Source organism: Aphelocoma coerulescens, chromosome 4 (assembly GCF_041296385.1).
Source record: "Aphelocoma coerulescens isolate FSJ_1873_10779 chromosome 4, UR_Acoe_1.0, whole genome shotgun sequence".
NCBI classification, from domain to species: domain Eukaryota; kingdom Metazoa; phylum Chordata; class Aves; order Passeriformes; family Corvidae; genus Aphelocoma; species Aphelocoma coerulescens.
Genome location: NC_091017.1, coordinates 36,653,961 through 36,675,843, shown reverse-complemented (window position 1 = coordinate 36,675,843; position 21,883 = coordinate 36,653,961). Strand labels below are relative to the sequence as shown.

Sequence of the window (21,883 nt, the reverse complement as noted above, 5' to 3'; positions counted from 1 at the left end):
GATGGACCCGGGGGCGGGGCCGGAGCCAGGGACCGGAGGGGGCGGCTGAACGGTTCAGCCCAAGGGCTCCAGGCTCTGGGCAGGGCTCGGGAGGGAGCGCTCTGGGAGCACTGTGCTGCTTTTCTGGGGTTCCTTTGTGTTCTGGCTAGCTGGGAAAAGGTTCTGTTGGTTTTTTTCTTGTTCTTCTTTCCCTTTCCTTCCCCTTGCCTCACTGCCTCCCTTCCCTCCTGGCCGGTCCAGGGAGCCTGCGGGTGGCCCCGGCTGGTCCGAGCCCGTGTGTCTGTTCCCTCTCCAGGAAGTTGTTGTATTTTGTTGAGTTGTTGAGGTTTGGGTTTTTTTCCCTGTTCTACCCTGTTTTGTTTGTGTGCTAATAAACAGTTTGAGGGTTTTTTTCCACTGGCACTTCTTGTGACCCATTTGTCTCATTGGCAAAGGAGGGAGGGGAGCCCTTGTCCCTTTGGGGGAGGCGCTCATTCCGGGGCACTTCCTCCCAGGATTTTGTCTCCAAAAACTGAGACAACCGACTCTAACTCTTTTTGAGTTTTTTGGCTATAGATATTTCTTAGTCATTTCAAACATAATATGTTCTGGTATAATTTAATATTTCCAAGAAAAGTCAGTTGCAATAAATTACTGAACTTTTGAGTACTGGAGTGTTATTTCCTGCATAGTGGGTCTTTCATTTTGGGTTTTTATTGGGTTTTTTTCAATAAATTGAAACATTTATGAATCAGGGAGCATCACCTCCTCAAGTAGTTAGACTTTTACAAATATTTCCAGTGTTTAAAATAGCATCACTTAAATTATAAGCCTTTGTGTCACACATTACCTTATTTTACTGTTGAGATTAAAATTTAACATACAAACAAAGTCTTTCCCAGGTCACGGGAAGCCAGAATTTTCTAAGTGACACTACAATTACTGGGTAATTGATCTTACACGGTAAGATCTTACAAGTGAATTCAGAAGTTCTCACCCATACAGAATTGTGCTAATAAAAAAATATGTGAAGGCATGATGCTGATCATAGAGGCCTTATAGTCTAAATGAAAACAAATATGACCAAAAATTGTGAACCATCAAACAAAAAATTATCAATCTGAACATTCATGTTAACAAGAAAATCCCATCAATTTCAAGATTAAGTATACTCCCAATGTATGAACCCAGGAAAATTATAAGTGGTTTCTATAATTACCTTCTTGAATTAAAAAAAATGTAATTTGCTCTAACAGATGAAGAACAAAAACCTTCAGTCCTAATAATATTCTGAATATTTTCCTTCTCAGAAAAATCTGCATGGCTTAATACTTTTTTCTTTGTACAGTTGGTTAGCTTTGTTAATTATAAAGCAAACATCCTGAAAACATCACAGCTGAAGGCTATGAACATTGCTTTAAGCGTTTTTATATTGATTTCAGACCACTCTTACTGAGTGCATCAGCATAATATTAGTGCCATAGGCAGGCAATATGTGTTGATTGGTACAAAGTCAATTTTATCTACTTTCATACTTGAAATCATATTTTATTAATGAGAAATCCAAGTAAATACTTTTTGAAACAAAATAACTCTGATCCCTCTTTAGGAGTTCCATTAATTTATAATGCTTTTTAGAACCTGAAAATTGTTCTGGCTTATCCTTTCAATGAACAGGGGTTTGTCCCTGTCACTGTAAAGAAAAACTCCTTCAGGCAAGTTTCTTGAGATCCCCTAACACATCAATCGTTACAGAAAATAAAAACATACTTTAAACAACCTCAGCATGGTAATACCCATAGGCACAATTTGGCCAACAGAAATTTAATATCTGGGAAAACAAATATTTCTGCTTGCTATTTGCGTGGAAGATGGCTGAAAAGAACCATATGTTTATTTAACTTATTTTTATAGCTTTTATTAATTGAATCTAAAAATTTATAGCATAATTCCATTTGATCTATTAAAGAGAAATGAAAATCTATTGCACCAATATTAAAAAAAATAGTGACTAAAAAATCATGACATTTACATTAATTGCACTATTTTTGGTGTGTTACTTGACAAAATGCCGTCGTAAACTTACCTCTTACTATAAAATCCTCAGAGAGATGGCGCTCATTAAGCCACACAATATGGAAATGTGGAAGCTGAGAGTGGTGTAGAGCTGTTAAGGCAGCTTTAAGCTCCCCCTGTGGCCTCCAGGGGGACCGATAGATTTCTAATAATAATAACATCTACAAGTGGCACCCAGCTGATATGCTAGTCCCTCGTTGAGCTGCCAAAAATATTTGGCTTGGCCAGTGCACCAAAACTACTGAGAAGTTCCCTGGAGTAAATGAGATAATTGTGTGAATTATCTCATCCAGTGGTGATATCTATCAATCCTATTGTTTTATCCAAAAAAGCCAGCCCAAACCTGTAAATCTGATGAAATGCGATTGACGACTTGTATTGTTGATCCATGGAGAAAGAGGAAGTGGGGCAAATTCCAGCTCCCTTTTCTGTTCTCATATATTTCTGCAACTGCTTTTGCTCCACATTGTGCTCTAGTTTGAGTCCATGACCACCAAGGCTACCAGCCAAGTACCCACCTAACCCACTCAACTCTCCTCTCTCTGTGGGGGAGCACTGAAAATAGTGAGAACATGAAGGAGAAAGCCTGTGGTCAGAACAGGCTCAGCCTGGAGAAATTTAAATTAATTTTGTTGGTTTGTTGTGTCAACACTTTCCCCTCATCTGATGTTGACCTTCCTCACATACTTTTTTGTTCTCTCCACCTCTCTCTTTCTGGTGTTTTATGCCCTTTCTTGAATACTCCTTCTAAAAAGTGGCATGAGTGTGACTGAAGGGCTCATTTATGCCCTGTGGTGGCTCCCTGTGCTTGGGATGGGCTGTGTCTGGCACAGGGTAGCCCCCGGCCTTTACCCTCAGAGGCCATCCCTGCAACTCCTTCTATCAGCTCCTGGGTACCTACACCTGGCACAAAAATCTGAACTAAGCATTTGTCTCCCAGGTATTGGAACATGTGGCTGTACAATGTTTCCAATTTGAAACTGAGTGGGGTTTTGCTTTGGAAGTACAGCAGGCTATACCTATCCCTTTTTCTTTTGCTTTCCCTAAAATGAATAAATCACCAATCAAAAAAAAAAAAGGCAAATTGTCTGGCAGAACCCAACTGGGTACTGTATAAATCATCCATTTTTCACTCATTTCTCCATCCATCCATGGGCTAATTTGTCCCTGTGTTCGCGTGTGTTCCTCTAGGAAAATGTAAAAGTTTTGATGGTTGATGTTAGAAGGCTGTATGTATTTGAGATTGATAGCAGTGCATTATTTTCTATGCAAGTTACATTATTTACAAAAATCCCTTCTTGGTGCAGTATTCAGTCAATGAAAGAATTATTCTCCCTTACCTTTGAGCTGGCACCTGAAATAAAGTAAATAATAAACACCAGTGAGTGAAATGTCACTACCTGTTTATTTGAATCTACTAGGCCTTCATGCAAGGTCATCCTTTGCTACACCCTTTAATAAGCCAGACAACAGGATTTTGTAATTTTTTAAGTATTCTCTGGCAAAATGGAAAATATAGATTAAATACCTAAGTAAAGTAAAAGCCAGAAAAAGAGGTCAAAAAAGAGAAAAGATTTTGTCTTAAACTCGCCTTCTGCTTTCAGCTCACTCATAATGACAATGGTACACTGGAAAAGGAAACCTGGAGATAGTTTTTGGAAAGTATGGGAGATAACACAAGGACAAAGAAATACAAAAGAATGGCTAAAGCTTAGGCACATACATTTAGACTCAAAGTTTTTATCATACACAAAACAAAGGAGAGACTGCAGAAACTAGAGTTTTTCTCAGGTGCTATGCACCTGAGTCAGAAACTATTGTTTTAAAACAAAAAAAAAACCAAACACCTAAATCAACTGCATAAAAGCTCGAAACTAGACTAGTGCATGGGTCAGAAAAGTGATAATCAGGAATGATTTTCTGTAGTATTCTCGCTTGAATATGATTTGAGTTAGTAATGAAGAAAAGTTAATTTCATTTCATGGTTGTTTAGTGGACTGTGAGACACATACAGAGGATCATTTCATTTATATTCAATTGCAGTGGGCAGCATTACACATAAGACCTGCAGACAGTAATCCCAGTGGAGCAGTGTTGTGGTTTAACCCCAGGAGGGAGGAGAGAATCAGGAAAGTAAAAGTGAAAAAACTCGTGGGTTGAGATAAAGACATTTTAATAAGGAAAGTGCAAGCAACACTCACATAAGCAAAGCAAAACAAGGAATACATTTACCACTTCCAATGGGCAGGCAGATGTTCAGCCATCCCTAGGAAAGCAGGGCTCCATCTTACACAACCCAGATAAGGTTACTGGGAATACAAACATCATCATTTCAAATGTTCCTCCCTCCCTTCTTCATCCCCCATCTTTACATGCTGAGCACAGGCCATATGGTATGGCATAGCCCTTTGGTCAGTTGGAGTCAGCTGTCTCAGCTGTGTCCCTTCCCAATCTCTTGTGCACTCCCAGCTTCCTCACTGAGAAGGCAGAAGAGGCCTTGACTCTGTGTAAACATGGTTTAGCAACAATTGAAATGTACCTGGCTTATCAACACTGGTATAATAATAATCTGCTTCCTAGAAGTAGTTCTAGTTCAGAGCAAGGCTGACTGAAACAGCACCACAGAGGTTTGTACTGTTCCTGAGTAACTTGTGTCATTTAGGGAGGCAGAAGCAGGGACAAGAGTAAAGCAGTATTATTTATAAATCAAACAAAACTCTACCGTAAGTCTCCTTACCAAATGGCCAGCTAAAATAATTTTGCATTCACTATAATGACAGATGACTTCCTCTGATCTTGACAAATTATTTTTGGTCCACTGAGGTAGGATTCTATAGGAATTAAAGTATGAGTGTAGCAAAAAGAAGAAACTAATTATTTTTACAACATTAGTGTTTACAAAATTGTATTAATAAAAAAAATAAATTAATATATAAATTCCAGTAAATTATAAACAATTTTTCAAGGATTTTGTTTTATAATTTACTTAAATTTATTGTTTATGTATTTATAGTTATTTGAAATATTTTAAGAAATACTATATACCCAGAAGATAAAACTTGCACTTGGGAAGCTGACCTGTTTGTCTCCTTTCAATCTTCAAGCTTCTACTTTTCCTTTTGACTTCATAAATAGAATGCACAGGGCTGGGACAAAATAAAGACATTATATCCAAAATCCTGGTTTGAGAAAGACTTCTGATGTACAAGTGTCTTATTTTAAAAGGCAAATTTTGACTATGCAGGCATGAAAACTCTCAAGGATTTAAAAACTGTAGATTCTACAGCATAATTGAATTATTCCATGAAGGCTTTTGTAAGACTTTGCTGACACGGATGGACAATGAGATGCAGAGGAGTGTGCAACGAAAGATAAGCTAACCAAATTAACATACCAGAGAAAGTGTCGCAGATACATTCCATAAAGAACAGAAACACAGTAGTGTACACCCTAATTTCACAGAGTTAGATATTTCAAAGGAAAAGAGTGGAGAAAGATCTGAAGGTTAAGAGTTTTTGCCTATGACAATCGTTCCCCCAAGATTTTACTCAAGGGACTACAAAGAACAGAGATGACATTCAAAATGTAGCCTAAGAATTCTCTGTTACAAATCTGGGACTGCATTTTACCAAGAAATATTCACAAGACATAAAATAAAAGTACTGAAATTTATCTCAACATCTTCACCTGACTTAGTTGGTTCTAACTTGTCCCATAAAAATCAGAGAAAATTGAAGATTAAGCTTCTTTCTGCCAATGAACACATGTACTTTGACTTTCAGATGTAGAAAGGAGATAAAGCTGGAAGGAGTAATGCAGGAAAAAAGCAATGGGATGTTGGGAGTTTTCCAAGCAGTAAGAGCTGAGTTGTGTCTCAGGTCATGTCAAAACTGTGGAAGGCATGACCATGTAGAGATACCCCAGTAAGCATCAAAAGTTGTACAGCACAGCTGGATACTCAGCAGTCATATCCACTTGGATCCCAGAAATAAGGCAGACATGTTGTGCAGCCATAAGGCCTGGAAAATTAACATTATCCTCAGCCAGACCACTAAGTCCACACTGATGCACCAAAAACGATGTGCTATTTCTTTTCCAAGGGCTGAGGTGTCCCAAGAGCTCAAGTGTCCCAAGAATCTCTCCATACAGCTGCAGTCACATTCTGTTATGCCTTAATTTACAAAGCATCACAAGTCTGGTAAAATGAAACAGGATTCATGACCTCTCCCTCTTTTCTCAAATATTTAAGTCATAAGGATAGATTAGCAGCAAGTTCTCCAAAATGTGGTGGGAAAAAAGATATTAAAAATAAGACAAATATATTGGTGGCTGAGAATTATCATAGTGTTTTCTACCTATGAGAAACAGTCTTGTTTTGTGGGGTTTTTTAAATTCATATGTCTATCTTGATAAATTTTTTGTATCTTCTCCAAATTGAGACCAATAGAAATATTGTATATGCATACACATTTATATTGTAGCTTACAGTTTACATTTTAAAATCAGAGAGTATGATGGCAGTCTAAAATCAGGGAGCTATCCATAAACATTTGGAAGGCTATGTATTATTTTATTCCATATATAATAAAGTCATAAAAAGGACAAAATAAATTTCTATTAACTCTTAAGTACTTTGAAAAGGTTACAAGATCATTTGCCTCTGCATCACGAAAAGATTTTCTGAAGCTACTTAATGAATGGAAAAGGGAGAGGGAGGAAAAAAAAAAGAGATCAAGATTACGACGAGATAGATCTAAGTAGCCAGGGTTATGAAGTGCGTGCAGATGTTAATGATGGTGCCGTATTTGTGGAATGGTTACAGCTCATTTGTGCTGTAACATGAATAGCTTGTTTCATAATGTAAATACATTTCTAAGGGGGTATAGAACAACTAAGATTTATATATTTTTTAATTTATATTTTTATATTTTCCAGATTTTTTATATTTTTTTACTTATTGGAGAATAAATTTACACATAGACCACACAACATGCATGCATTCTCATATACACACATATGCTATGTGTGTGTACTCACAGATACATCCCACCATTATGGAAACAAAATGCATTCTGTAAAGATTTTTTTATAAAATAGATACAATCCTGCAGTTCAGATTAGTATAAAATCGCATTTTTTAAAATATGCTAGAGCAAATTATGACAACAGTGTGAACTCCAGGTTTGGAGGTCTAGAATTGGACCACACAGAGTACTGTAAACTTAAGTAATATTTTTTCTGTCTGGCACGTCCATAATGCCAATAAAAATTGATCCACCCCTAAAAGAAGATTTTTTTGATTAACAGTACTGTGGAACTAATAAGAAATATTTTATTTAACACCTTTTAAGACAGAATGGTATCCACACCCTGTTTCTGTACTCGTGTCCCACGTACCTGCTCAGAAGCAAACACCTCTATGGAGTCAGAACTCTGCTTTCTGCTAGGGATGGGTAGTTTTGCTAACCATATGCCAATCATCTTACACCATTTTCTTTCCTAGTGTTGATCCAATTTTACATTTCCAAATAGCACCATTACGCTGAGAAAAAAGATTTGGAAAAACAATTTGAAAAATGGAAAGAGGTGTTAAATGCTCCTTGAGCGTCTATTTTCTAGAATTTTTTTATTTGGGCAAATAATAGCTTCTTTTCAATGGCTACTGAATTCCAGATGTGGCAGCTTCCTTAGATTCTGATATATAGATACATTTATCTGTTATATAAATTTCTGGACACGCTGTAACTCAGAGCAGGCAGGGAGGAAAAACAGGTAAGTAAACAAAGAAGCAACACCTCCTATTATTAGAAATTACTGTTTCATTCATTCAACTTTAAACATACTACTGGGTACATAGACCTATCTTGAAGAACACTTCTAGGAAGTTGAGATTTTTAGTCTTAGCTTTAGAAGGTGCAGGTTTAATTGGTTTCTGTTCTCTTAATCTGATTTCTTTCGTGGTATGAGCCATGAAAGCAAGCACATAGGAGTACAGACTTATGCTATCCTGGAATTAGTCTTTTAAAAACAGAAAGGACAAGAAATTTGTAGATTTTCTGCTGAATTAAAACCATTAGAAGATTTCATTTAATTAATTACAAATTAATAATCACCTCTAATCAGTTCATAATGTATTTTTCTACAGGCACTAAGGCACATTTAAATATTAAGTATTAGTAATATGAAAAATGCACATACATGAAATTAAAAGCCTACTAATGCTTATCTCTTTGCAACAGAAAGTTCAACAGGAAAAGAAAGTAAAACAGAAAAATAAGTCAGAATTCCAATTAGTAACAAGTTTTACATGTCTGCAACATATTTCACTGCGAAGATCTATGTACCACAGCAAACTGCAAAGTCATCTTCATTCCATGTAATAGAAAACTGGCCACAGCTGTATCACAGTCATCATTTTTCAGGTGATGGACCTACAGAAAAAAAGTAGCTTATATTTTCACTGCATCAGAAACTGTCTCAATATCAGTCAATAGGAGCTGGATATAAGCAATTTTACTTAATAATACCAAAGGAAAGCAGATAACAAATGAAAGGGAGAATACTTTTACATTTAGTCAATTAGGATGTCAAATAGGCATCAGAAAGTATAGAGGAATTAGGAGGAAACAGTGAGAAAAAAGACATTCCATAACTTAAGTGGAAACCACAATGAATGAGAAATTTTTGCATAGGTTTTCAAAAAGGTAGTTCTTGCTGGTTGATATTCTCATTGAATCAAGTCCCGTGCATGTTTTGGGATAGTTGTCGTTCCTTAAGAAAAACAAAATGTTACCTTTTCAACAAGTGCAAAACACAAGGTCTTTCAGGAAAAGAAAAGAAGGAAGAAAGAAACATTACTTTACAGTCAATTAGCAGCAACCTTCGCTCCATAGCAACCATTTTCTGATGTAGCGGCAAAAATGCTTACAGAAGTATGAGCTCATTTTGCTGCTTGGCACATTAGGAAGATTTTGTTTCCTTTAGCATCTGAACATATAAAGAGAATGCCATGTTAGTCTTACTCTAGTTTAAAAGGGAAAAGTTTATTTTGTTAAGTTTTATTTCAAGGAGGACTGGCTGGTGAGTGAGAGACGTCAGACTAATCTCTCCTCAAGAGCTCAGTCATTAAAATGCTCAAGTTCTTCAATGGATACCTAAAAAGCTTTACTTTAACTTCAACTAGAACGACAAGAACAGGTGTGGAAAGTAGAAGGTATATGGGATTCAAAAGGAGTAATCCTGCTATATGGGTTTCTCACCAGCTATAGTAGAGACTGCTCCTCAGCTCCCATCCTCAGCACCCAACAGCTCTAGGCTCAGAGTTTGGCCCAAATCTTGTAAATACAGAAGTAAATCATCATGAATTGTATCTCTTTATGCTGTGAGAAGTGGAAATTGGTAAAACAGGGCTCTAAACGATAAAAGAATGTGCATAAGTTTTTAGAAAAATACCCATTTTGTTGGAACTTGTATGCTTATAATAAAGCCAGATAAAGAGAAATGCCAGGAAAGATTTGTGTTTGTTACAGCTGTTGTTTTCTATCTACAACCCAAGAAAATACATATTTACTATGAGCTTTTCATAGAGGAGATGTAAGATTAGGATGCCAAGATGAACTACAAAATATAGCAAGATTCATTCTAAGAAAGATGTGTTTAGTCCTACCTTAATTGAAATAAAGGAGGAGAAAACAGTGCCCACTGAATCACATCATCTTCAAAGGATGTAGAAGTAGATCCTGGTATGGCAAAAGCAAATATCCTATGAGCTTCCCCAAAAAATCTACACCTTATGACACATTTCCCAGGGCAAAAGTGCAGTAGAAAGCTTGCAGCTGAGTATGTGTGGCATGTGAGAGAACAGTCACTATGATTCTGCTCTTGTTTCCTCCCTAGAAGGCCCCTCATAGAAGAAAATAGTTCAGGATACAGTCAACATATACATTTGCAAGCAGGGAGATCTGAATTTCTTTATGTGAGCACCAGTTGAGCTGGGCATAAGCTTCTTATGGCCGGGAAAGCAGAACAAAATTACTCTATATTGAAAAAATCCAAAATTTCAGACTTCTGAGCCAAGGAACACTGGAATGCTGTTTTATTTTGTCCATTAAGACACTTTTCCAACCATGTAAGACACAAGAAGCATGTTTCCTGATATTATTCTGTCTTCAGTGTCTGTTTTGGCTTTTAAAATCCGGTGATCCTATTACTGCTGTGGTAACATAACCACTGTGTGTGTTACTACCTTGTGCTGACTGCAGAGATCTAGTGAGTTGGACAAGCAAAATTCTGTTCCTGAATAGGAGTAGTAGGATGTGAGTTTGGGGAGTTGAGGAAGAACACTGCAGTCTGAGTTTAACAATTAAAGCTATATCATATACATTATTCATTTTCATATAAAATTCCAGTGTTGGACAAGGTAGAGAGTTGTAACTGGAGATACAACATAAAAATCTTTGGTCATGGTATAATTAAAAGACCTAGGAGAAAGAATTAAGAGAACCAACACTTACACTATAAGTCACAAAGCAAAACAGCTGAAAGGAACAGAGTACATCCTCAAGACAACATTTTTAACTCTAGGCTCAGAACTACAACATCAGCAAGATAGATAGCTTGCCTACTAGTCTCATTTTCAAAATAATTTTTGTATCAGGAAAGCCAAAAATATTTTCCATTGAGCATATTTTTGTCCTTCTGAGCTAAATTCAGGGTCAAAACTTTTCAGCAAGGCCTGAGTCCTAGATAAAACAAATGGCTAGAAATCAAATTGAAAACTTACTTAATGAGAGCTATACTGATAAATTGGAATAAAAATAGATTCTATAGTTCACAGAAGCATAAAGTTAGAAATATTTAGAGCAAGGCACAGTTGGTATTTTAAAACATGCTCAAACTATTTTAACAAAAGAATGTCTAATGCTCAAACAGCTAAATCTAAATCAGAAAAAAAAATGGTTTAATTTTATAATTTTAGCAATTCAAAATCAAAATACAAGGTTAAATGTAGGCCCTTGGTAATATAAATTGTATGTATCACCAGTTATGGATGAATATCATCAAATGAAGAAATGTTCTTTCTTGTCTACTGATAATATAGAATGTCAACACACATGGATGACTTTTACAAACTTGCGCATATCTGAAATGTTCTGGCCAATTTATGCCAATAATAATACAGGGTGTTTTCCCCTCTGAACATAAATTCTTTTATAGATATTGTAAGAAGTTAGTAATTGACAAGAACTGTTGAGGTTTGTCCTAGCACTAATGTAGAGCCCCAATGTATGAGAGAAGAGACTTTAGATTTGTTATAGTGCTGAACTACAGTCTCTGTGATTAAACCATTGCAACTTTTTTTTTTTAATGTGACTCATTGTTGGAAGTGTAGTTTAGGACTGAGGAGTGACTCTCAGACATCTCCATTGGTGTTATGCATAGGTTTAGCACTACTTGCACTGTTTAAACACGAAGGAATATAACATTTTCCAATCAGGCAAAGTCAACTGAAGTGACAGAGCCTGCCTTCTGCTCTCCCCCAGCCATTACAACCCTCACAAGGGATCATGTCCCTGAGGGAAAAAATGGTAGAGTTGTTGCTATTACCCAGCAGTCCGTACTGCCAGCAATGATCATACTTTCTGAAACAAAATAACTACTTCTCAAACCAAAATAACAGGGACTTCAGAGAGAGAGCCAAAGAAGTTGGGAACAATACAAAAAAAAAAAAAAAATTAAAGAAAAGCACAGATTAGACAGATCAGGGCTCTATTGTCTACTCTATATTTCACAAGCTTTTCTGTATTTTCTGCTCTGAAATTCTAAAACACTGTTTTTTCATACAGTAAATGAAAAGGATGTTTTCAAGAAGATCTAATACCTCCATTTCCTTCTTAGTTGCACAAAGCCTGTGAATATTGACAGGAGAAAACCTTCACAATAAGAAAACACCTCCCTCCCCTCACTTTCCCAGTGGAAAAGGTGTTTAGCTTCCTGTGCATTATAAACTCCAATGTCCTTCTGTGCATGTGTTTTGGGAAAAGCAGAGAATAATACCAGATGCTTTAATGTGACAATTACACAGCAGCACAAAAATGGTAACAAATCAATAAACATAGCACAGGAATTCTGTGCTTACCCCCAGATGTTAAGATGTTGTAAATTTAATTTAGTTCCACATTACATGGGAGAAAATACATTCACAGCTTTTTACCTGTTTTGCATTAAGATTTACGTTTAATCAATTACATAATCTTTATATAAAAATAGCTTAAAAGAGGGTTATTTAGGTTGAAAGTCTCAAATGTTAAGACGCAACAGATTTACATTTCCTTGAACAATTGTCCTTCCTTTGTACTTTTGCTTCTGTAATGTGACATGATCTTCAACTACAGGATTGCATATATTCACCACAGGTATTGCCTCACTCAGGACTAAAGCTGCATAGGAAATGAAAATGTGACCCTTTAAGTGCGTGCCTTTGCAAATGAAACTTTTCTGGACCTCTAATGATTTTTTTTTTTTTTCTTCCAGTTTTCTTTAGCTACATACTTCTGTGGCTCGCAGCAGAGTACTTACATTATTTTAAGAATTTACACTCAGGACAAATTAAACATCTTTGTTTTATTTGCTTTCACTCTGTTGAAAGCCAGCATGACCCGACAAGCCTTTGGGACAAATTATCTTCATGTTGTTCCTGATGCCTCCATAACTATGCCCGAGTTTGCACACCTTATTCAATACAAAATAAACAGACCTAAACCACAAGCAGTCAGTACCCTGCCTGTTTTCCATAAATATTTCTTCCACCTAAATCACATGGTTTTATTGAAATTTGGTCATCTCAAAGAACCATAAGAACTTCTGCCTATACAGAAATTTCATGTAATCTGCTTTACCAACCATTACATATGGCTTTCCATGGATCTTACATAGATGCAAAAATTTAAAAAAACTTGTCACTATTCACCAGGTAGGAAGTAAAAATCCCTAGTTCCTGTTGTTAAACTGTTACAATATTTCCATGTTGCCAGGCTCTTCCTTAACACCAACAGGATACTTAGGAAGAAAATGTGCCCTTCTTGGGATATTAGATGTGCGATCATCAAGGGGTACAGACAATTATTTGAAAATTAACACTCCTATATCAGTATATCATCAGCAGTTTTATTCTTTCTTTGCAAAGAGGAAACTCAGGGAAACGATGTGTATTAACCTACAGCTTTGCCAGCATGAGTATCGAGAGCATTTGCTATGAGATACCAAGCTAACATTTCTTTTCCTGTAAACTGTAGTGAAAAGCTGTCAAACTCTGGTCTGTTCCTGTGCATAATGAACTTGTGCTGCTGTTACATTGTTCTGAATGATATGGGGATTATAAATTATTCTTGGGCATGTACTCTTAGCTTTGTCATTTGCATTTATTTTGGAAGAGTTCTTAACATTTATTATGCCCATAACCTAACCTCCCTAAGCATTCATCACCTGATGGGAATAAAGATTCTATATAAAAGCAACAGAAGGAGCCTCTCTGTAAACCTAGACTTTCAACTGTAACATCAAATTGAGTAAGCCATTTATCTTCTCTCTTTTCCATAGCTTGTAGACTTTATGAGTTACTCACATTTTTAATCTTCTTTCAGTTTACCATTTATACTTCCCCTAACAGACAGCACATCTTTTTGATGCTGGAATTTTTAAATTTCGTTTAACAGCTTCCTCCTTAAAAGTGTTTTTCAAAATCTATCCAGGCAAATAAGGCCGAAATTCTTCAGATCAGACATGTCTTGTAATAGCACTGATTTTTGAGTGCCTCTTAATGCTTGATTTTCTGAGGCACATAGTATTATGACATTGGTAAATAGAATGGAAATTTGGCAATATGGCACTTAGAGAAATCAGAGATAACTCTCTGTCACTCACCTTTATTGCACTGGGCCTTTAACCAGAAGCCACTGCAGTTAGCTTGGTTAGCTTCAGATTACTTGGTTATCTCAAGATAACAATGTGGTAATGAGCACTTTGTTATCTAAAGCCCAAGATTTTATCAGGGTTCCCTGGTTCCCTGAGGAAAAATTAGGGTGTCATTTCCAAAACTGGTTTAAAATTCATACCATGAGAAAGAAGCTGCAGGCATCAAGATACTTGTCTTCCAGAATATTTCTGTCCTTTCTGGTACAGCCTTCTAGATCACAATCAGGATAATCTGCACATGACTCTCTAATTACACATTGCCAGCTTAGTGTTGGTAGTTGCAATATCAAATACTGCTTTAGACTTAAATTTTCTTTTTTGTTGGGTTTCTTTTTTTTTTTTTTTTAATATTTTATTTCCCTGCACACTGTAGTCAGCCCTGGCTACCTCAGCAACCTGTTTGCACAAGCAGGACACACCAGCGATGGTGTTTGAGTGGAAATTAGGGCACCAGCAATAGAAACTGGTTTCATCCATCTCCTCTGCTAGACAGCTTTGAAAGAGTTAAAAAATGTTGTCATTATACTGCTAAGCATTAGAAAAACTTAATTGTCGGGAGCTGCTGACAGACCAGAATTATGCTTACCTTATGGAAGCTGCTATTCTTAAAACTTGCTCATAATTAATGCAGGGTAATTTGTACATAAACCATCCCTTTCTCATTTGGTGGCTCTTTATTTAGAAAGGTGAATTCTGCAAGCAGAGGACAGATCTTTGCTTTTGAAATCCAACAATTTCCTTTGCGGTCACCTTCAGGGAGGTCACCAAGTGATGCCAGGTACTTGGGCACCACTTCTGGCTTTTTCTGAGGCCCAGAACAGTCCTGATGAATTAAAAAAAAAAAAAAGGAAAGAAGTTAAAATTACCACCATGGAAAAAAACCCAAAGATTGCTAAACACGAAGGGATTAGAGAAATAAAAATTGTGTCTGCCTATGAACCACACAATAGCACAAATAACTTTACACTGTTCTCCTCAGCTGTAGGTCTGAAAAGCCTCAAAATTCAGAGCTCTTCAGCAGTTTCCTCAAGTATACAAAAAGGCTAAAGAAGAATTAACTGAAATTTTTGTATCACTTAAATGAAGAATTTTGGTCTTGGGAAAAGCATGAGACTTTAGTTTTATTTTTATGTTTCATAGTTTAATGATAAAGCAGGAAAAATAAATATTTCTTTTTTCTGTTAAGCCTTTTTTATCTAAGCCATTTGTTCTCAGTGACAGTAAAAGAATGTAAAATATTGAAAGTAAATTATATTAAAGCTCCTATATGTAACTCACAAGTAGCAAAATTCAAGAGCGATTAAGGGGTTTTTTTATGATCATGTGATTCTTTTCCTATATTTTCTTGATTAATCTGAAACCATAACTTTAAAATGCATTTGTTTCTCTAAGCAAGCTTTTAAAAAATTCAGGTTTACAAGCTGCTGTGAAACACATAGGAAAGATAAATGGATAATGAATATTACAGTGAAATATTATGTTACATCTATTGTAATTACCTGTGCTACAATATAGGTAAAAATATTACCTGCTTATTAATACATTTGCAAAGGTCATTACTAACTTTCCTGAAGCATGACAAAATATATGTGACTAAGCATCAGTATACTTGACAGGAATCTCTCTGTCTATCTGTCTTTCTGTCTGTCTATCTTCTGTCTACTGCAATCTGTCTACAGTATCAAAGAAAAAATAAGTAAAGCTCTTTTTTTCCTTCTGACTGAGATTCTTCCATTTTAACTCTCTTTTATATGGAGAAGCATTTTTCAGTCCCTGCTGTCCCTGTCTATCAAAGAAAAAACAGGCAACAGCTGGCTGATCAGAAGTCAGTATGACAATCAGAACAGAGTGGCAATCAACAGAGCTACAACAGAGCAAAGCCAGAGTAAGATGAACCCCACGTTCTGAATCTTCCCTTTTCTAACCATAACATAGTAGACTTTTACCTAAGGCTTTCTTCCAGATCAAATGAAAATGAGACAATGAAAAATCTTTCATATGCTCTGCCCTTATCTAGGGAGTTTATGCAACTGCAACAGAAGAAAACATGAGCTTTATAAAACCTAACTTTAAGATTCAAGAAATCTTATTTTGATTTCCTATTCCCACATTGCAACTGTTCACAAAAAAAAAAAAAAATCAGAATACTTCCACACAATGGTCATACCTTTAGTTAGATCAGACTAATGTTCCTTCAATGTTTTTGATGTATATACCTTGATCTACATCAGATTGAAATCTGGCCTTTTTCTTTTTACACCTTTGTTGTAAGTAGCTGTACTAGTAATAAATTTTCTGAGTTCAATAAGATAGAAAGTAATAACTTTCTTTCCATTTCAACCTCCTACTTTACATTTGTTTTTCTGCAATCTTGCTATACAATATAACTTGTATTCAAGTGCAACACGTGCAGTTATAATTCAACAGAAGAAATGAGAAAAGGGATTATTTAACATGTGAAGAGATGAGATCATTCTACATGGGGTAAGAAGTACCAATATTCCTAATCTGCTTTTGTGACATGATGTTAACATTGCTTGAAGCATAAAAATTATACATGTGGCTTTAGTTTGACTGCTTTTGATTTAAGGATATGAGGGAGATGGGAAAGGAAATCATTTATGGGCACTGCAATTATTGATTATTGCTCTGCAGGTATATATGCCTTCAAATAGTCAGGTAAGATGACTAATAAAATACAGATGAATCAAACAGAAAATTAAAATATAGGATTCAAAACTTGGAGTGACCTAGGGTAAATATTTAAATGTGATCAAACATAGACCTCTACAATCTAGATGTTTATATGTTGCTTGTCATCTGATTCCCTTCATAACTAGTAGAGACAGATTTAGAATATAATTCACCCTAACAAGGATGTTCAAAATGTCAGATGAATTACAACCTGCAACTGCTTAATTCTCTTTATGGACTGTAAAAAATAGTTTATGTTGATTATTTCACATCTACACAGTACTAATCTAAAATTAGGTGAGATTAAATACCACAATTAATCTGTTATTATTACCTCAGCTAGCTGTTAAAAGCCGACTAGAACACCTCATGAGGCCTGCAAAGCACATATTTGCAGCATCATCTTTCCTACAGTGGGAAAGCCATGGAAAGAAGCAGGCCACTTCTCTGAAGTACACACTGTCTGGATAAATGCAGACTTTGAACAAAAACTGGTGGCTTGCAACTCACCTTCCACCAGTGAGACCATGAAATTTAGGCAGGTGAATTCAAGTTTTCTTAAAATTTCTACCCTTTCAGATTAGTAGACAAGTTGTAGGGGGAACTCTGGTAGGAATCAAACAGAAAAATTGAAATAAAAATCTTTCTAGGCATGAGAGAAACATACACGCAGCAGTAACTAGTCAGCAAAGACAGATGATGTTCTGTGTTTTAGGAGATGAGGAAGTCATTTCCAGGAAAGAAATTATAAAGAGGGACATTATGCATTCAACTACAATTAATACTTCTAACGTGTCTTGGAAATTCATTTTCCATAGAAATCACTTATTCAGGTAGTTATTCAGAGTTTGCAGTACGCTTTGCAAATTAATTAGAAGCCTCTGAGAGTACATTGATGGACATGTGTACGGCACACAGCTATTTAATTTTTTTTAAGAATAAAAAAAATCATTGCAGACTTATTTTTTCCATATTTTTACCCAGATGCTACTGCCATGATTTCATCTTAACAGAGATCTTCTCGTTTCTGAAATATGAGAGACTGTTTACCTAAACCCTTTGACTTTATTCAGCTGTGCTGCATTTATGTGCAGCGTTCTTATAATATCCTTAAGACAAGTGACTGGAGGATCAGTTACTCACAACTCTCTGCCGCTGCCCAGAGTGCACATTTATAATCACATCTAGTTTCAGACAAAATAAAACAATCAAACAGAAAAGCTAGAAGTCTTAATTTGAGCTTGATCCCATGCTCTGAGGTATCCAAGACAACCACAGGGATCTTGCCATCTCTCAGGAGTTACAGTGAACCTGTGCCCTCCTGGGTCATCAGTTAGAGGCTGGGTCAGACACCCAAAACCATCTAAAACACTTGAAGGCACCTCCACCAAGACATTCTTCTAAACAGGAGCAGTTTATTTTGAGGAAGAACAGTTAAACTGTCTCCTGGATTAATTTTAAGTAGAAAGAATTAATCTGTTTGAAGTCTGTGGAAAGTTTCAAAAGAGTGATGGTCTATAAAGGTTAACAAAGACAACAGAAGGAGGTATCCTCCGGGAGTGCTCTGTGGTGAAGTTTAGAAAGGTTAACACTCTAAAGGTGCAGCTTGGAATGTAATACACACTCAAAGAAGAAACCTTGATAAATATTTTGCTAGAAGAGAAAGAAAAAAAATCATCTGAAGAAAGAAGAAAGGAAATCCTCTAGTTTGTTCTTATTTCAAGCAATTTTTTTCATATCTCTATGCCTTTTATAAATAGTCTTAACTGTTTGCCTATTTTCAATATTCTAGGCAAAAACAATAAAATATTATCTGTATTGAAGGAACTGGAATTTTAAGATAAATGGGTAACAACAAGGCTGTATTGTGATGAGTATACAAACCAAAACACTGCTGCCTCCAGGCTGACAGTGAGCTGGAAATGCAGGACACACACAAAAATCTTTATATGTTGAAAGGTAATCAGGAGGACACTCCAGCATGCAGTAAGATATCAACTGCAAAATTATGTCCACTCCAGCACCTCACCACCTCCACCACCTCTCTTAATATGTGAAGGGATGAAGCGTTATCCAGATAAATCATCAGCTGACAATTTAAGCGGTACAATACAGTATTTACCAATACAAGAATGAAATTTCAATTGTAATCAAAACAGGTTTTAAATAGATTGATATTTTGACATTTTTCATTGCTTTTTCTTCCCTTCAGGTGCCTTCAGTAGCAGCATATTTGTAGGCACCATATAGGAACTATATTTCGTTCCTTCGTTTTTGCATCAGATCCATAACACTCCCTCAGATTTCTTAACCTCCACAACTAAACTCTTTTTTAATAATAAATTGTTGCACGTATATTCCATATGTAGAATTATTATCTACAGTTCATGATTTCCTCAGCTACTAAATCAGTGGTTTGATTTCTTGCCACAGTCAAGTTTCAGCATGGGAGATTATAACACCATCTTGATTAACAACCTGCCAAAATTAAATGTAACTTAAATCAACACTTGTTCATTTACTGTACTTTTTAACTATCAAAGATTTCTTGGGGCACTGATTCCCTAAAAATGTCATCTGAAGAGTTTAATAGGAAGCCTTTCTATTACAAGCCCAAAAAAGGAAGTGAGGTTTACACTACAACTGACTTTTAAATTAGTTCAGCAGGAAACAGCACAGATCTGAGAGACTATCGTGATACAAGACAAAAGAATGAACAAGAGAAGGATTCTTACTTGGCTGATATCATATTATGCTCATTACCGATGGGTCAAAATTTCCTCTGCCTTTTGCTGAAGCTTTCTTTAGAATTGGGGCTGGTGTTTAGATTTGAATTTCTATCAGGGACCTTTTGTGTTCAGTATTAGTTTTAATACTTTATGTCTTGTCAGTAAGGAAATGCTCTTGAAATTAATTTCATATTGGTAAAGACTGTTTAAATTTTATTTTGTTTGTTTTGTTATTAACCTTTTTAATTATATAATTAGAATATTATTTTACTGCAATCTTTACCAGGTCTAAATTGAAGAATAAACTTGCATATGCAAGACATAATGACACTGCATCAGCGTATATTCTGTAACTGATCCTTGGACTTCGTTATGGTCCAAGTAGATTTGGTTCATAACACCTTGTTGAGCAGCAAATATTTACATTCCTTTGCTACATTCATAGAAGAAAGATCTGTTGCTGAAAAATATTTTTTAGAGACCAACTTCCTAATACAGGCAGAACAAGATAGAAGTATTTTTCTTTTATGAAGAGGATGAATAATCATGGCAAACAAGAAAATGAGAACAAATCAAAGTATAAAAAATACCCCAAGTAAACATTGAAATCTTCCCATGGTTTTCATCAAATACTAAGTACATATCTGTGTTAAAAAGCTTAATATAAAATAACTTATCAAGAAAAATTGTTAACTAAAAAATCCCCCAGACTAGTATAAAAGTGACTCAAAAGATTAAATAGAGCAATTCTTCAGAGAATCGCATACAGATTTAACTATTTGAAAATAATAATAATTTTTATTCCAGGATTATAAATTATTCAAACATAAGATTTTTACTAAATAAATATGATAAGTTTCTAATTTGTTTGAAACTTCACAAGTAATCGTGTCCACTTCAATGCCATCAGCAATGCTATTAGCAGAAATATTTAACAGAATTTGTTTCTTTGTATAAGGGTAGTAACCAAATATGCTAAAAATTAGTCAGAGAAGGTTCTTGCATTTTAAAAGTTTATATATTATGGGTAAATTACTAATTGCAGACACCAATGATTATAAATTTCATTAGATATTTGTGATTTATGCAGGAGATTAGATGCCATTAACAGAAACAATAAATTAAAAGGCGGCAGGGCTCAGTAATATCTTTAGTCAATGTGCTGGTAACACACAGCTGGTTAGCTGCAAATGCTTGTCAGAGATTATCAGCTGAAGAAGTTCTGTTATTTCCTGTACCAAGGTCATCTGAATGCCTGGCTCCTGTGAGTACTCTTCTAGTTTATCTGGAAAGCTTTACACAGTGGCATGTTGCTCAATGCCATAAGCAAAGTGCTAAACTAGATCTCAGGGTACTCTAGACTAAAATAATAAAATCATGGAATCATTAAGGTTGGAAAAGACATCTAACATCATAGAGTCCAACCATCAGCCCAGCACTGCCAGGTCTATCACTAAGCCATGTCTCTAAGCACCACATCTATGCCCTTTTGAACGCTTCCAGAGACTGTGACTCCACCACTTCCCTGTCCAGCCTGTTCCAATGCTTGGCAACCCTTTCAGTGAAGAAATTTTTCGTAATATCCAATCTAAACTTGCCTTAGTGCAACTTGAGGCCATTTCCTCTTATTCTGTCATTTGTTATGAGCGGAAAGAGGCCAACAACCACCTTGCAACAACCTTCCTTGAAGTAGTTGTAAAGAGCAATAAGGTCTCCTGAGCATCCTTTTCTCCAGGCTAAACACCCCCAGCTCCTTCAGCCATTCCTCTTCAGACTTGTGCTCCAGACCTTTCACCAGCTCCCTTGCCCTTCTCTGGAAACACTCCAGCAACTCAATGGCACCCAGAACTAAACACAGGGTTCAGGGTGGAGCCTCACCAGTGCTGAGTCCATGATAAAGGAGACATAGATGCAACATGGAACATGAAGCTTAAAGTCAAAGGATGAAAAAAAAGAAAAAGAAAGAAAAAGAAGTTACACTGGCATGCAAGAATCCACAGAAATCCAGAATTCCTGAATACGGCCCATGAGTTTTGTTCTTTTTCTCATTTTCCACTAGTATGAAAACAACAGAGGACAGCTCTCCAAGGAAATGTTCTCCCTGTAAATGTAGTTTGTTCACGTCTTCCAAATACTGTTACAGTAGTGAAAAGGGATAATGGCAGAAAAATAATTTGTGCTTTCCTTAAATGTACTCAAGTGCCAAAGAACTGCATTTTGAAACCAGTGTGATATGAATGTGTTATAGCTATCACAATTACTGCTAATTGCCAGTTATGGATCTTTTCCCAGCTTTATAGTTTGAACTTCTGCCTGCTGCTACACTAGTGTACAAATCTGAAACAAATCAACAGAGCAGCTATTTCCTGATATCTGTTGCATGAGAAATAGATTGGCTGTATCTGTAAGGCAGTGAAATACACCAGGAGGGC

The 21,883-nt window shown here is 36.0% G+C and overlaps 1 long non-coding RNA gene across 2 annotated transcripts in view; it reads right to left on the bottom strand.

Annotated features, from left to right (window-relative positions):
- Positions 1 to 6,634: 6,634 nt before the first annotated feature.
- LOC138109717 (uncharacterized) overlaps positions 6,635 to 21,883 on the bottom strand; it is a 42,158-nt gene continuing 26,909 nt past the window's right edge. The window contains exons 4-6 of one of the 2 annotated variants that reach the window (XR_011150686.1): positions 14,615 to 14,851; positions 9,722 to 9,794; positions 6,635 to 8,486 (exon numbers count right to left, since the gene is read on the bottom strand). This is a non-coding gene — a long non-coding RNA (uncharacterized lncRNA). The remainder of the gene's footprint in view (positions 8,487 to 9,721; positions 9,795 to 14,614; positions 14,852 to 21,883) is intronic. The other variant, XR_011150685.1, reaches the window with a different exon arrangement.